This window comes from Helobdella robusta, assembly GCF_000326865.2.
Source record: "Helobdella robusta unplaced genomic scaffold HELROscaffold_21, whole genome shotgun sequence".
Lineage (NCBI taxonomy): Eukaryota > Metazoa > Annelida > Clitellata > Rhynchobdellida > Glossiphoniidae > Helobdella > Helobdella robusta.
Genome location: NW_008704124.1, coordinates 1441708 through 1447707, shown reverse-complemented (window position 1 = coordinate 1447707; position 6000 = coordinate 1441708).

The following is a 6000-nucleotide window of genomic DNA, read 5'->3' as shown; positions in this document are numbered from 1 at the left end:
GCATCGAAAATGATAAAGGCGACGATGATGCCGATGGTAATGATGGTGATGAGGAGGAGGAGGATGATGATGACGATGATGATAATGAAGAGAATGAACGATGACAATAATATTATCTGGCTGCGTTTGACAACAATTTAAAATCAATGATTAAAAAACTCAAGAAGAACTGCAGAACCGTAGTAGTATATAACATAGCTGGCAATCCAACTACAAACAAAAAGTTAAAAGTTGGTGGTAGGAAGAGATGAGTGCTGTCTGTGTGTGTGTGCGTGTGCGTGTGCGTGTGTGTGTGTGTGTGTGTGTGTGTGTGTGTAGTGAGAAAGAATGCTGTATAAATTAAAAATTTAAAAAAGAAAAATATTAAAGGGGAATAAAATTAATGGGAAAGTGAAATGAGAGGGAGAATGTGAAAAAGAAAAAGAGTAATGATAGAAGGAATGATTGGATGTAGAAATGAATGAATGAACGAGTGTAATGATAGAAAGAATAAATGAACTTATGTGAAAATGAATGAATGAATGAATAAATGAATGAATGAATGAATGAATGAATAAAGGAGTGTAACGAGAAAGGGACCTATCAATTCGTCATGCATGCGATGCTTACTTAACGAGCGGCGCAACAAAACAAATTACATTTTTATCTCATTTTGTTTCCATGGCACCATTCATTCCTCCACTTGCTCTCTCCACCACTTTTCAACGCCGCCTTTCGCGCTCTTCCTTCCTAATGGCCACAGTGATTTTCTCCTTTTTGATTGCGTTGTTGTTGTTATGTTAGGTTGTTGTTTTGTTGTTGTTGTGTTAGGTTGTTGTTAGGTTGTTTTATTACTATATTAATTTGTTGTTGTTATCGTTGTTGTTGGTAGTTGTTGAATTTGTTGTTGTTATGCTGATGTTTGTGGCTGAATTGTGGTTTCGTGACTGGACTGTAGTCTCATTCTTCCTCATGGCAACCTCTTCTGTCATCATTTGGAATGTTTTTTAGCATTTCTAAATGTTTCATTTTCATTGTAAGCTCTTCTAAACTTTTGAAAGCGTTTATTACAGAAAATCTAGTTTGTTTCATGATGTACTCATAAAATTCACTTTATTGTAATTTTTATAATTAATTTCTAGTAAATTAATTTTTATTTAAATATCTTTTGACTAAATTCTAATTAACTTTTAGATGGAATGTTTTATTTTTATTTTAAATTATATTTTTACGATGCTGAAATAAATAAGTCTTGAAAGGACCGCACAAAGCACAAAACTCCAATAAAGCACAATTACTTCATGCGAAAGATTTATTTGAAAGTTTTCAGGGGCCACATTCTTCGAGATATTCACGTCTTGATCAACATCTATTGACACCGACCTCGCTTCACGGCAGCACGCACACACAGACACACACGCAAAGACACACACGCACACACAAACGGCCATAAACAAAATAATTCCTTACAAATTTCAAACTACACGACGAAAGTAAATTATTTTCTACGGCTGCCGCTAACATTCAACATGCGCAAATGAAGCTTCCACTGAGTGAACCAACAAACGGAAATGTACTACTTAGTTCTACAAAAGTGTACAAATGAGCGAATGTACGAACGAACGAACCCTGGTTCGCTATGCGCAGGCTTATGCAATTGTGGCACAAACTAATGATCATACGTGCCAAGACATTCATATTCATAATGTTCTACGTACGATCGTTATCCTTCTAAGCTCATGTTCCTACGTGTTAACGCTGCATATGTGTGTACAGGAATGCTTCTATAAATGTTTGTGCTTGCTTTTAAGCCAAGTTCGTAGGCATTCACATGTGTTTGCTGTTTGCTCACACTTACACATGTGATGAGTGAGCGCGTACAATGTTTCTGGTCAGACATGTTGATTCTGTTAAAGTGAGGATATATTTGGATGTGATCGAAGAGGTTTCAATGTTGGTTTCATGTTTGCAAATGTGGCAAATTCCGAAGTGAATGTTTCACGAATGTAATTGTTTTCCTCCAAAGTGGCAGGCCTCCTGTTGCCGGGCAGACGTGCGTGCGAAATTTTTGTTTTGCATCTTTTGCATCTCATTTCTTTTGTTTGTTTGTCAGCACTCTTTAAGCTCCCACTTTGTCAACCTTCATATTTTTAAATTACTTCTGCTCACTCGAGAAACCCAATTTATATTTAACAGAATAAAATTTGCTTCGTTTAATATATGCATATTATTGAAACACACAACCTCCCATACTTTTTGATGAATTATGTTATCCAAGGCAATGTAATAACAATATATTCTTTCGTGTTTTTCATAGTTTTTCATTTGAACTTTGAAATTACCGCCATCATCTTTCTTCGTCACTCTTTCAAGAGAACATTTTTGTATATATTTTTCAGTCTAATGAGGCCTGATTTTGTTTTTTAGACAATATTTCCCAGCTACAAACATTTGCAGTAGACTTCAGTGAGACAGGATCAGGGCTAGAGCGAGACAGAATTTAAAAAGTTAAAAAAATTATTTGAATTTTTTAAAATAAAATACCATAATAAATAATGAGGCCATTTAAGTGCTGTGCATTGTATCCTGGGTTGGTTTAGGATTTTTAAGGTAAGTTTTTATAACTACGTAGTGTTACCGAGAGTGAGTTCAAGATATGTTACGAAACAAATTTTCAAGACCAAAATAAGGTGCTGCTTTCAAATTTATGACTGTTAACATTTACGAAAATTAAAAATGTTTTTAATTATTTTTGAAAAAAATCTCTAGAAAATAAACTGGATAGAATAAATGTTATTAAATGTCAAGTTTCTTATTTATAAATACTTCAAATTAAGAGACTTGCCATTTTTCGTATTTTTCAAAACATTCAATCAAACATTTGAAAATTCAGCATGCTTGAAAGCATTGATGGAGACGTGTTATTGTACTTATGTAAAGTTTTATATCATGCAAAACTCCGTTCAAAGAAACTTGTAAAAATCAACATTGATTTTATTTTATTTAATTGTATTATTTTTTATAATTAATAAAATTCTTTTTATTATTTCTATTTTGTTAGTTCTCATAAAACGAAAACATTCAGCAATTGACGTGTTGCCAGTTTGTAACGACATTTCGCAGAATGAAAATAATCGCGCAACTAACTGTTGAGGCAGATGTAGTAGGGTGGGGTGACTTCTGAACAAATATTTTGAACGCTGCATCAATAACTGGACATGGCGAGTGCTATCGATGATGACCAACCCAACCATTCTCGTTCATCATCATTTTTGGCTCTTCTTCTTCTTCTTTTTCTTCTTTTTATTATTATTATTATTTTGTTTTGAATCAATTACAGTTTTTTGAACACGTTTAGTCACAGTTCTCACGTGTTGTTATTGATACGGTTGCAATTGTTATTGTTGTAATAGTTGTTGTTATTTTTGTTGCTGCTGCTTTTGTTGTTGTTTTTATGTTTTATCGGCTATTTAAATGACAATTTTTTTAATAATGCGATGGCAAAAGTGAAATCGATTAGGATGTGTTTTGTGTTAGTCATCAAATTATTAAAGTTTTTAAAGATACCTTTAGAGAAATATACATTGAAAAGATTTTTCATTTAAGTTTTTAGCTTACAAATAACTTTACATTTCTTGCTTTCTTGCAAACAAGTTGTTTTGCATTACTTACCCCATGATGAAAATTAGTTTACATAGATTTTAAGAAGATAATTATTAAAGCTCTCACGATTTCAAATGTAAACAAACATGTTGGCGCGTTTGCTTAAGTTTGACTTTAACGCGAACGAACCATATTTGTACGGAAGCATCTGTGAAACCGGCCACCAGCCATAAAAACACTTTCACACTTTTATGGCATCTTATGTTTAACAGTGCACCACATTTAAACAGACGTACAATCAAACATACAATCATACATACAATCAAACAATCTAAAATATACTCATACGACACCAAACATACAACTCTCCTTTAAATTTACATACATACGCATGAAACATCAATTTTTTTCGCAAGCACACGTATGTGACATACGTCCATTATACAATCTCATACAAGGACATACAATACTCAACACATAAACTCACACATGTAAAAGCAAGCAAACATACCTCGCAAGTTTTACAAACACACATGTGCATTTGACACAAACAACAGACTCACATAGTCTCCCACGAAAACATACAAAACATACACAACATGCGCTTGAACATACAAGTATATACAAACGCATACAAAAATATAACACACTACATAAACATACACAAACGTATGCAAACGTACAACCACACACAAACATGCAAACGCAAACGAACACGGAACGCTCAGCATACAACGTGACACGAACGGGGACATGAGTAGTCGCAAAAACGTCAACAACACTTTCCGAGGAAACAAAAAAACCTGTCAACTAAGAAATAACGCTCGTCAATAGCTGGCAGTGTACACACGTGTGTTCGTGTATGTGCGTGCACACGTGTGCATGTGCATACATGTACATTTGTGTCCGTGTGCATGTGTATGTGTATTGGTGTACGTTCATGTATCAATGCATATATGTGCCTTAATGTGTGTGTGCCGTTTTTACGTGCGTGCTACGTGAGTTTCTGTTTGCATACGTGTTTGTTCAAATTTCTGTTAACATGCAGTCGCCGTAATACATGTGTGGTGCTGATGGTTCTTCAGCAATAACTCAAAAGTAAGCAATCCGGCCATTTTTGCTCACATCAATCAACCAACCAGCAAAATATAAGCCATCAATCAACGAAGCAATATGTTTTTGCCTTCAAACTATAGATTGCATGCAAACCCAATCAACCAGACAATGGATCAACCAACCAGACAACAGATCAACCAACCAGACAATCAATCAACTGATCAATCAACTGACCAACCAACTGACCGATCAAGCAAATGAGCTAGCATTATTGTCAGACAGTTCATCAAATCTAGACTCAGTCTCTTGCATTATTCTCCGGCTCTTGTCTGCACGTTCTTTGTGCATCGACAATCATAACACGCAGGCGTCAATTGGTTGTTAGCAAGTTTATACGCAGTTCTGACTGTTACTGTGTTGTGGCTGGCTGATTGTTATTTTGTGGTACCGTGTAGTAACTACATCGCAATTTACATACATATATCTTTTTCTTTCCTATTCAATTTAATTGTGCTGGGCTCATTCTATTGATCTAATGTTAAATATTTTATTATATTAGTTATTGCTGGTTTGGGTTATATTATTTGTTAGCATTTCGTCTATGGTTTTTTCTTTAACTTCAATATTTTTAATTAAAATTTTTTATAAATAGCCAATCTATGATTAGAATTTTACGAAGATTTCTGAACATTCAACAATAATTCAGCTAAGAACCTTGAGTTTGTAGCATGTTTGTTTTGTACTAAGGACACATCACATTGAATTAATTTAATACAGTTTTGCTACCTTTCAATGTGTCTCAAAATTAAATTAAATTTATAAAAAAAAAGGAAGGACTTAATTTAAAGATGGAACGTTGCCAAACTCTTCCTAACCTGTTTTGTTGCCGACGGCTGGGTGATTCTTTCGTCGATGCATCGATTGTTTTTATGGAAAAATAAAGATCTCTTTCGTTCTCGATTGTTTTAATTTTTTATTTTGAGTGTTGTTTGTGGGAACTAACATTTCCTTATCGGATTTAATAGATTAAACCGACAAAAAAACGGCAAGTGTCGATCATTAGCTTCCTGGGAACGTGATGAAGATTGTACGAGGAGTTTATAATTCAGTCTGAAGATATGATGTATTGCAGTGAATTGAATGAAATATTTAAAACATTGAGAGAAACAAAAGCCGTCGTAAGTGAAGAATTCATTAAAAATCTGTCCATTGTATGGCGGGAGTGGAAACAATAATGCACCCTGCCTCCAATATCAATCTTTCTTGCTTCATTCCAAGAATGAACGAATGAGTGGGTTGATGGATGGTTGGATGGATGGATGGATGGATGGATGGATAGAAATGAATGAATGAGCATCGATT